Genomic DNA, 11875 nt, shown 5'->3' with positions numbered 1-11875 from the left:
GGAGAGGGGGGAGGGAGAGGGAGACTCTGCACACACATGGAGGTCAGAGAACACCCTGCAGAAATCTGTTCTCTCCTTCCATTGTGTGGATCCCAGGGGTTGAACTCAATTTGTCAGGATTGGCAGCAAGCCCCTTTTATCTGATGAACCACCTCTTTGGCCCAAACCAATCTCTTTTTATAAAGACATTAATCATATCAAATTGGGGACCACCATTAGACTTCATTCTGCCTCGCTTGGTACTTCAAAGCACCCTGTCTCCAAATGGTCACATTCTAAGGTCTTGGGGGTGAGGACTTCAGCTCGTAAACCTGCAGTGAGGGATACAGGAAATCTAGCACTAAAGCAGAGGTTCAGGGAGACAGGGAGGGGTTTGTTCCTAGAATATGGTAGGGTTCCGTGCCTGTTTTTGAATTGGTGAATGAATGAATGAATGAATGAATCTCTTGGGACTTACTTCTCTTTCTATCCTATGGCTTTGTGTGGTTGTTCGTGAGCATCATTCACCCTCTGGAAGAAGCTCTTCTGTAGGGTTTTTTCTGTTGAATCTTAGCCTCTAGGGTTAAGCCTTGGTCAACTGGAATAGGACAGATTGTCTTCATAAGAGAAGGAGAAAACAAAACCCCTCTCTAGCTACCAGCGCCACGTCCTCTAAGCCACCCAACCCATCTCTCTAAGCCTCAGCAGCCTGTGTATGACCAACATGACCACAACAGTCTCCGAGGGTTCCTTGGCTCCTGGCTAAGACCATGGTAGGAAAGTCTTTTGTGAACTCTAAAGAGCTCCCACGAATGGTGAGTGTCACTCTTTGGGCTATTTTGCAACACACTACTTCCAGTTACTATGGCTTCACAATAAATCACCCTTACAATTTACTGTCTTCACTTGATCCTAGCCAAAAAGCTGGGGAGCAATAAAACATAGCTGTCTTTTAAAACATCCACAGAGGGCTAAGTGTGCATCTCAGTGTTTAATATGGACAAGCCTGGGGCTCCCTTGGTACTCACACAGACACACAGACACACACACACATGCACACATCATGCTATTTATTTTGCTCACAAATGTGCAATGAGTCAAGACTCAGGGGAGAGACCTGTTTCTGCTCCACTCTGGTTTCCTGGGGAAGCTCTAACGTGAGGGTCCGGGTATGCCGGAAGTCTGCTTAGGAGTCTACCATATATGGCCTCTCCTTCCTAACATGACTCTAAGATGGATCACAACAAAAAGAGAGGGCTATGGACAACCATGTTGTCTTTTGGAACCTGTTTACAGCATGGCCTCTGTTATGTTTTATTGATGAAGCCATTGCAAGGGATAGGAGGATAGCTAGACTCTGATATTTTAAAGTCCAGAAAAGTATGTGGACCTAAAAAGAAGGCTGTGGCCTTTGTGAAAAGGACTACTTGCACCAAGACTCAGTACTTTTGTTTTGTGGATAAAGGTGTCTGTTCTTATTGTCTGCATACTGCAAGGTTCCCTCTACAAGGCTCCCTTGCCCAGTCTCAGGCTGTAGGCACTTTAACTCTTTCTTCGATCAAAAACCTACATCTCCGTCTCAGTCTGTTGTGGTCCTGCCTTTTGCAAGAAATGAGCTGGTTTTCTAACACCACTTTAAGCCAGGCAGTCATGTGCATGCTTTTAATCCCAGCACTTGGGAAGCAGAGGCTGGTAGATCTCTGTGAGTTTGAGGGCAGCCTGGTCTACAGAGCCAGTCCCAGAACAGCCAGGACTACACACACACACACACACACACGTACACGTACACATGTACATGCACACACACACACACAAAGTCTGTCTCAAACAAACAAAACAAAACGAACAACAACAAAACCCACTGGTTTAGATGGGGACTCGTCTTAGATTGCAGAAGGTAAATTCTCCTTTATCTTTCTGGTATCTAAAAGTCATACACGGGGAAATCAGAATTAGCAGAGTCCAGTTCGGGTGGGAAATTGGAGTCATCCAGGTTTTTTGTCCATGGGACTCACCAGAGGTGAGGTCCTTATTCCCTTCCTCCTCTTCTCCCCCCTGCCCTGCCTCGCCCTGCCCCACCCTGCCCCACCCCACCCTGCCCTGCCTGCTCCCCTGCTGTATCCCTCCAGTTTACCAGCCTTCAGGACTGAACTACTCATTCACAGACCCAGCATCCTGATCCCATATTTTTCACCCTGAATTGTTCCCCCAAAGATTGATAGAAGGACCTGAGCAATTTTTACAGAGTCTCCAGAGGCCACCTCATTGTCAGTCTCAATAGAAAACTCCAACGAGCATTGATCTTCTTCCATGCCGGCTTCTGCACACCCATTCCGATTCATCCGTGTTTGTTCTCAGACTCTTAAGCCTGTATCATCCTTAATTATATCCTGTGGCAATGATGACATGTCAGCCTCTTTATTTTTTATTATGGTGTTGCTGGTCAAGGGGGTTCCAGCTTACATCACAAAGCTCAACAGAAAGCTGTTGACAGAATCTGCTTACTGATCTATGATGTCATCACATGTGCGCACGCGCACACACACACATATATGCAGAGAGAGAGAGAAAGATGGAGAGAGAGACACATACCCATGCCTATGCAAACAGGGAAGCACCCACCCATACACCCATACACCTCATCCATGTACACACACACTAACACATTGGCCCACATGTATATACACTAACACATACATACACAGTGATAAACCTAGGAGAAACCTAAATTTCTTTTTCCTGAGAGATGACTAGCTCTGAATTCTGGGCTTCCTAGGACTCTGTCGTCGTCTCTTCACACTCATCATTCCACATAAGGACAGGCCAAGCTGCATCTGGTTCCTCCAATGGCTCATGACCTCCTTTATCACAGCCTGGCTCTCGCTACTTGAATACCTAGAGCATCTTTCCTTTCCCTCTTCAACCTCCAGCTCCTGATTTGAAAGGCAGCTTCCAGGGAAGCCCCCCTCGACACCCAGACAGCATGAACTGGCTCTGCCCCCATGCTTTCTCCATGGTCCGTGCTTCTCTCTCCTAACTCTCAACTTGAGGGGCTATAGCTATCTGGTCAGTGGCTGGCTGTCCTCTCTCCAACCTCAGCCTCTTTAGTCTCAGCAACAGTGGGACCATGTGTACATCTGACTGTTCCTCCTGGTGTTGAAGGCACACAACATCAAGCTTAGCAGAGACGCTGGTGGGAAGTGGGGGTCTGCTTCCTGAACAGGGTCATGGAGCTGGGGATGGGGCTTTGATCGTTTCTTCCCTCTGAGGGTTGGAATCTGATCCTCACGGAGAGATATTCAGAAGGTCAAGACTTAATCTAATAACGTGCAGAGGTGGAGCCTCTGGGAAGTGACTAGGATTAGCTAAAACCATCAAGACCTGTGATTAAATACTAGAGGCCTTCTAAGGAAAGAGAGAGGAGGGGGAGAGGGAGAGGGAGAGGAGAGAGAGGGGGAGAGAGAAAGGGTGAAAGAGAGAGAGGAATATGAGTGTATATAGATATATGTACTCTCTGGCTTTTATCATGTAATACCCTTCACAGCCTTGAGACACTGCCAACAAGAGATCTGTCACTAGATCTGGTGACTCAGCCTTGCATCTCCAGAGCCACAAGTCAAGGCAAACCTCCTTCCTTTTTAACATACATGGTCTGTAGTAGTTTGCAACAGTCTTAGTCACAGAAAATAGGCTAAGATAATGTCTTACTCTGTGCTACTATAACAAAATGCCTGAGGCTGGGTAATTTATAAAGAAGTTCCTCACAGTTCTGGAAACTGAGAAGCCCTAGACCAGGGTACTGGCCCTTTTGGTATCTAGTAAGGGTCTGATTGCCATTTTCTTGATATCCCTTTGAAGGCCATGTCCTACATAGGAAAGGAACACTGTTCCTTACTTGATGGTAGAATGTACAAGCAAGAAAAGGATAAGAGAAGAAGGGAACTAAACCCATCCCTTCATGAAGAACTCACTTCTATAATGATATTAGTCAATTTATTGATAAGGGATATTCCTTCACATTCTAGTCACTGCCACATTGGCAATAAAGTTTCCAATGCATGCTTTTGGGGACATATACTTGCATAGCAATGGCTTTTTCCTCCCACTTGAATACCACCAATACATTTAAACAATGTCCAAAACTGTAGCAGATGCCACCTTACTGAAGCAATGGACATTGGAGAAAAGAAATAACAACTATGAAGAGTTTGGACAGCCAGCAAGGAAAGGGAGTAGAACAGGAAGTGAATGTGCACAAGGTACCTGCTTCTCGGCAGAGGCACATGGTGCTGGGGTCCTGGCCAGTATACGCAGGCATGATACAAGGCATACAATAAACAAGGTACATTATAGAGAGTCAGCTTTACTTCTTAATATTGCTTTTCAATTACTTTTAGATGGAAAGAGATATCTATTGGGTCTTAAATGAAATGCCTGATTGATTTTTGGTTTCATTTGGTTTGATTTTGAGGTGAGGGTCTCACCCTACAGCTCAAGCTGGCCCAGAACTGTCTGTTGACTTTTAGGAATGTTAGCCTTGAAAGAAATTCTTGGAGCTTATGGTATGATACTGGCTCTTCTCCTTCCCCATCTCTTCCCAGGGAACCCACCCTTCAATCAGGAGCCTTCATATTCTTTGGTTTAAAAGCCTGAAAAACCCATAAACAAGGCCTGGGATTCTCTCAAGGTGGTGACAAGATCACAATTCTAGGATCAGACATGCCAAGACAAGGCAAGAAAAGCTGCAGTGCCCTTCTCAGCCAGCATCACAGTCCCTTTACCATATTCTAGTAATCACCTACACCCTGCCTGAGGTCTCTTGGGTGCCAGCTATTTGCAAAAGACAGGATTAGGGGATAAGGAGATGACTCAATCAGGAAAGTGGTCACCATACAAGCCTGAGAACCTGAATACAGTCCCCGGAAACCATATCAAAAAGCAAACACCAAAACCTGGACATAGTGTTACACTGTCTCTTAGTTAGGGTTTTACTGCTGTGAACAGACACCCATGACCAAGGTAACTCTTACAAAGGACATTTTATAATGGTGCAGGCTTACAGGTTCATCAAGGCAGACATGGGGCTGAAAGAGCTGAGAGTTTCACCTCTTGTTTTGAAGGCAACTAGAAAAAGACTGGCTTCTAGGCAGCTAGGGTGAGGATTTTAAAGCCTACACCCACACCTACTCCAACAAGGCCACACCTCCTAATAGTGCTACTCCTTGGGACAAGCATATACAACCCAACACAGCTCATAACCCCAACACTGGGAGGTAGACACAAGAACATCCCTAGGGCTCACTGAACAGTCACCTACCCAAGGCCATTGAGAGACCCTGAATCAAAATCCAAGGTGGCTCCCTCTCCAGTTTGCCATTTGAGGTAAGGGGTACACCCATGCTAGCCCCAACTCCCAGAGCACACCCGTATTTCAGCCCCAACTCCAGGCCATCATTGGAGGTTTGAGGGTACACATAGACTTTAGCCCTGTTTCCCTATGGTTTCCAGTGCACTCAGGGAATCTGTACAGAACCCAGCCCCACATCCAGTCTCTATCCAGCACTCCTTTCCCTCTCCTATTTATATAACACCCGAGACCCACATAGCAAGTCTATGGGTCCCTCACTATTCATGTTTGATTTTGCTCCCCCCTCCATATAATAAATTATCATCTTTACTTTTCCTCTCCCAAAGAACACAAGCTGCCCTAGTTTACAATCTCTGGCACTCGACCTCTGAGACACAAGACTATTCTACATTACTTGAATTTATATCTTTACTCCTTTGTTTTTAGTACACCTTTAAGCAAATTCTCACATATCACCCTTACACACTCCTTCTCTTTGACTCTACTAGTGTTCTTTCTATGTCTGCCCCCTTCTCTATTTCCTCTCTAATAACCAAAAACCAATCACTAATTCCACAGTAATTTCTTTCATTTTTTTCTACATATTTCTCCACTTATATCCATGATAACTAATATTCTATTCTGCATAGTAGCATTATCTACCCAAACAATTGGTACTTAAGGAATGACTGTTTTGTAGTCCACTGACATTCTATTTCACAATGGAGTTATTGCTGGATGGTTACTGTAGTTATAGACAATACTGATCTTGCAATGGAGTTCTACAGATAGAACCTGGTACCAAACAACAATCTGAAAGAGAAATATATCATTTCAGCTCTACTACATCCTAGTATCTCCTGAATACTGCAAAGGCCTCCACTAAAACAGAAAGGTCATCTAAATTAAAGCACACACACACACATACACATACACATACCCACACACACACACATACATATACCCACATATGTGCATGTACACACACACACACACACACACACACACACACACACACCTGACCCAAAGAAAAAACTACAGGTGGAAAGGTACTAGGTTCCAAGAGAAGTAGGAACAGGAAAAACCAAAAGAATTAGTCTCCTCCAAAAAATTACCAGTCTCCTAGAAATGATTCCCCAAGAAAAATGATTGTGGCTATTCCTGGTTGTCAACTTGACTACATCTGAAATGAACTACAATCCAGAAATGGAAGCAATACCTGTGATCCAGATCTTGAGGCTGGAAGATACAGGCTTCTGACCCAGATCTTGATATGAGATCTTGAGGCATATTTGTCATGAAAAGCTTAGGCCCAGACAAGGTAGTATAGGCCTTTAATCCCAAAAGACTGAGTCTGCGTTCAAGGTCAGCCTGAGACAAAACAAGTTCCAGATGGTGGTATACACCTTTAATCTGGGCCATACCTTCTGCTAGAGATCTATATAAGGACAATGGGAGAAGGAAGACTTCTTCACCTACTTGCACTTGCTTGCCAGTACATACATCTGTTGGAACCTACTTCTTAAGTATTCTGGCTTATAAAGAAGACCAGTTGAAACAACTAACCTTGTGGGACCAAGCAACTACTAGATTCTTTTACTTCCCATTCACAGCTGCCCATTGTTGGGTTAGTTGGACTGCAGATTGTAAGTCATTAAAATATATCCCCTTTCCATTAGTTCTGTGACTCTAAGGATCCTAACTAATACAATGACATAGACAAAATTCCAGATGCACAATTCAAAAATCATTGTAATAAAAATAATAATAAAATAGGTCAAGTAAAAAGTTGAGTGAAAACCTCACCCATTGGATACATTATACAGAGGAAACAGCTTCAAGACTTGAAAGCAAAGTAGAGGAAGTATATTGGAAAGTCAAGGTCAATGAAATTTTTAGAGGCATGTGAATGGAATATGCAAAATCTCTGAAATACCATGAAAAGAAAAAATTTACAAATTATGAGCACAGAATAAGAACTTCATGCCAAAGGGAGAGAAAACTGTTTCAATAAAATAATAAAAAAAGAAATTCCCAAAGCTAGGAAATGCAAGGGGTCATTCACAGACACACAAACAAGACCAGAAAAGAAATTCCCTACATCATACTATAGTTCAAATATTTTAAAAATAAAGAATATAGAAACTGTATTGAAAGCTGCAAAAGAGAAGGGGCAAGATACACAAAAAAGGCAGACCTACCAGAATGCTGACTTTTCAATGGGTACCTTAAAAATATAAAAGGATTTAGAAAGATGTATTTTAAATTCTGAAAGACCACAACTACCAAGTCTGCCTAATATACCCAGCACAATTATCATAATTGAAAAAGAAAGAAAATTTTCATAATAAAAATATGCTGACCGAATTTATGGCCACCACACCAGCCCTACAGTGGATACTGGGAGGAATGTTTTAGACTGAAGGAAAGATAGGTAAAGCCCAAGAGGCTACAGAAATAAAGCAAACAAAGCTAAGACAGAGATTAAACAAATAAAGACTAAGAAAACACCAAAAAATAAAAAAATAAAAACAAGAATCAATGCATACCACTCGATAATAACACTGAATATTAATGTTCTCACTTCCCCCTATCAAAACACACAGGCTAGCAGATTGGATTAGAAAACGGAGCTGCTTCGTGTTGATGCCTCCAGCTAGCACAGGACATACACCATCAAAGGTAGACACTACCTTCATGTCAAAAGTAGGAAAGGGTCTTCCAACGAACAAAATAAAAAAAAAATCAAAAGCAGACACTTTTATATCTGAACACTAGACTTCAAGGCAAATCTAGTCAGAAGGGACATAGAGACTCATCTAATACTAGTTAAGAAAACAAACCAGCAAGTGGAAATTACAATTCTAAATAAATATGCACCAAACACAGACTTACCCCATTTCATAAACCTAATATGAATAAGATATAAAGTCACAGATTAATCTCAGCTCAGCAGTAATTAGTGACTCAGATATTCCACTCTCACCATTAGACAGAGCAGCTAGACAAAAATACATACATACATACATACATACATACATACATACATACATACATGGACCTCTGAGACATCTATAGAATATCCCACCCACGCAGGACAGGATGCACTTTGTCCCCTCAGCAGCCCATGGAACTTTCTTCAAATTAAAGGACATATTAAAACACAATGGACATCTCAACAAATATAGAGTAAGTGAAATAACATAAACAAGATTGGCAGATCCTTAATCAAGTAAACTAAAATAAAAAAAAAAGACCCAGATTACTAAAATTAGAGATGAAAACAGAGACATTACAAGAAATACCAACAAAATCCAGAAAGTCATGAGGACATACCTTTAATGTATATTCTCCACTAAAATAGAAACTCTGTAAGAAATGATTGATTTCTAGATAGGTATGACTTACTAAAGTTAAACTAAAATGAAATAATCTAAGTAGATCTACAGCACACATTGAAATTGAGGCAGTAATTTAAAATCTTTGACTAAAAAGAGCTCAGCTCCAGATAAAGTGAGCACAGAATTCTATCAGACTAACACCAATAACCACTCAAATGATTCAATAATTAAAAAGGAAGAAATGCTTCCTAACTCTTTTTACAAATTCACATTTATTCTGATTTCAAAACCAGACAAAGACAATCAAAAGCAGAACATTTTAAACCAACCTCCCTGATGAACACAGACACACAATTTCTCAATAAAATTCTTGCAAACTAAATTTAAGAACACATCAGAAAGATCACTCACCATGATCAAGTTAGCTTCATTTCAGACATTTGGGGATGCTTCAAAATATATAAATCAATAAATGCAATTCATCAAATAAATGTTCACAAGGAAGGACAGTGTATGATCATCTCAGTAGATGCAGAAAAGACCTTTGAAAATATCTAGCACTCCTTCATAATAAACACTTTGAAGAGACTAAGTGGAGAGAACTTATCTCACCTTAATAAAGGGTATATATGATACACTTATAGCCAACATCATGCTAAGTGGAGAAAACCCCAAGCCATTTCCACTAAGATCAGGAAAGAGACAAAGGCTTGTCTACTCTCCCTACTCCAACTTAACATACTGCTCAGTCTTAACTAGAGCAATAAGACAAGAGAAGGAAATAAAATACATATGAATAGGAAAGGAAAAAAAAAAGTCATGATACCGCTATTTATAGATGACATGACTCCATGCATGGAACACCCTAAAGACTACCAGGAAACTCCTAGAAATGAAAAATAGTTTTAGCAAAGTGTCAAGTCACAAAATTGAAATATAAAATCAGTAACCTTCCAGGGTAACAACACCCATACTGAGAAAGGAATCGTGGAAAACATCTGGCCATAAGAGACTAAAACAATTACACCTTAGAACAAAGCTGAAGACCTCCACAATGACAACTTTAAAGAACAGAACTAAAGAACACACTACAAGATGGAAAAGCCTTCCACCTCCCACACTCTTAGAGTGGTAGGATTAATACTGTAAAATGAATATTGTGAAATGTTATAAAAATTAATATTGTGAAAATACCCACCAAAGCAATCTACAAATGCAATAGAGTCTGGATCAAAATGTCGAGTCAATTCTTCACAGAAATAGAAAAAAAAAAACCTTCAACTTCATATGGAAGCACAAAAGATTTTGAACAGCTAAAGCAATCTTGTACAATAAGAACCCTTCCTCGTTAGTATAATGGTGAGTGTCCCTGCTTGTCACTCAGGAGACCGAGAATCGATTCCCTGACTGGGAGAAGTGGTCTTTTGCCAGGCAGTGGTGGCACACACCTTTAATCCCAGCACTTGGGAAGCAGAGGCAGGCAGATTTCTGAGTTCGAGACCAGTCTGGTCTACAGAGTGAGTTCCAAGATAGCCAGGGCTACACAGAGAAACCCTGTCTCAAAAAACCAATAGATAGATGATAGATAGATAGATAGATAGATAGATAGATAGATAGATAGATAGATAGATACCCCAATGAAGGCATCACCATGCCAGACTTGAAGTTAAGCTACAGCCATAGTAATAAACATCATCGCACTATTACAAAATGGGACACAAAGGTCAAGACTATAAGAGAAGACCAAAGAGAAGTTCATGTGACAGACACTGGATTTTTTTACAAAGAAGCTAAAAATACACACTGGAAGAAAGCTAGCGTCTTCAATTGATGGTGCTCGGAAAACTGAGTAGCCATAGGTAGTAGAAAGAAGCTTGATCCCCATGCTCTTCCTTTACAAAAATCAATTCCAAATGGATCAAAGACATTTAAGTTAGAGCTGAACCTCTGAAAGTAGGGGAGGATAAAGTAAAAACTGCATTTCAAGGTATAGGTATAGATCAGGGCTTTCTGAATAAGACTCCAGTTCCTCAGAAAATCAGACAACTGACAAGTGAGACCTCATGAAACTAAAAAGTTTCTGTCCTGGTCACCAAGTGAAGAGGTCGCTTACAGAATGGAAGACAATCCTTGCCAGCTATACATTCAACAGACGACTGGTGTCTAGAATGCAGAAAAGTCTTTATAAAACTAACCATCGAGGAAACAAACATCTAATTAAAAATCATCCATAAGGCTGAGTGGTGGCTCACACCATTAACTCCATCTCTTATAAAGCAGAGGCAGCTCAGTCTCTGTGAGTTCCATGTTATCCGGAGCTCAAAATTAGACCTTATCTCAAAACAAACAAACAAACAAACAAATCTGTGGAACTGAAAAGAGTTCTCAGAAGAACAGAAATATCTAATAATAGCTTGAAAATTATTCAACATCCTTAGAGACCAGGTAAATGCAAATCAATCTACTTTGAAATTTCATCTTACTCCAGTCTGAGTGGCTATTATTACAGATGACCACAGATGCTGATAAGGATGTGGCAAGGGGGAGCCTCATTCACTGTCAGTGGGAGTGTAAACTGGTAGAGCCACCGTGGAAATCAATAACAGAGATACCTGAACATTCATGTTCATCTTGGCTTCATTCACAATAGCGAGGGAATGGAAAAGCCTTGATGTCCATTAATGGATAAATGGATATTGAAAATGGGGTCCAGTCTATGGCCATACCACCCTGAATGTGCTCAATCTCGTCTGAAAATGGGGTCCATATCCACAATGGAATTTTACTTGGTGATAAAAAGATAATAAATTATGAAAATTCCAGGAAAATGGGTGGATCTGGGAAATTCACAGCGTGAGGTAACCCAGGGCCAAAAAAACAAACACTGCATGTTCTTCTTTATAAGTTGATCCCAGCTATGAATTTCTAGAGTGGTGTGTTTAACTTTGAGTGCTGATAAAGACCAGAAAGATAAAACGAGGCCATTAGAAGGAGGGAGGAGAGACAGGCCTTGAGCGAGGGGGAACAGGGGAATACATCAGACATGAAAGTGGATGGGGGAAGAAGAGGTGAGAAGATTTATGTAGATAAGAAATGGGAAGATAGGGAAGAGGAGAGGGGAAGAGAGGAGTAACCCAAACCAAGGCTAACCAAAAAAAAAAAAAAAAAAAAAAAAAAAAAAAAAAAAAAAAAAAAAAAAAAAAAAAAA

At 41.1% G+C, this 11875-nt stretch overlaps 1 long non-coding RNA gene across 1 annotated transcript in view; it reads right to left on the bottom strand.

Moving 5' to 3' along the window:
• Window positions 1-2333, bottom strand: part of LOC110304125 — a 3489-nt gene extending 1156 nt beyond the window's left edge. Inside the window, exons 1-2 of the long non-coding RNA XR_002379017.1 lie at window positions 2208-2333; window positions 458-577 (exon numbers count right to left, since the gene is read on the bottom strand). This is a non-coding gene — a long non-coding RNA (uncharacterized LOC110304125). The remainder of the gene's footprint in view (window positions 1-457; window positions 578-2207) is intronic.
• Between the last annotated feature and the right edge of the window lie 9542 nt (window positions 2334-11875).

This window comes from Mus caroli, chromosome 11, assembly GCF_900094665.2.
Source record: "Mus caroli chromosome 11, CAROLI_EIJ_v1.1, whole genome shotgun sequence".
In the NCBI taxonomy this organism is placed as follows: domain Eukaryota; kingdom Metazoa; phylum Chordata; class Mammalia; order Rodentia; family Muridae; genus Mus; species Mus caroli.
This window is presented reverse-complemented; position numbering and strand designations above follow the sequence as displayed.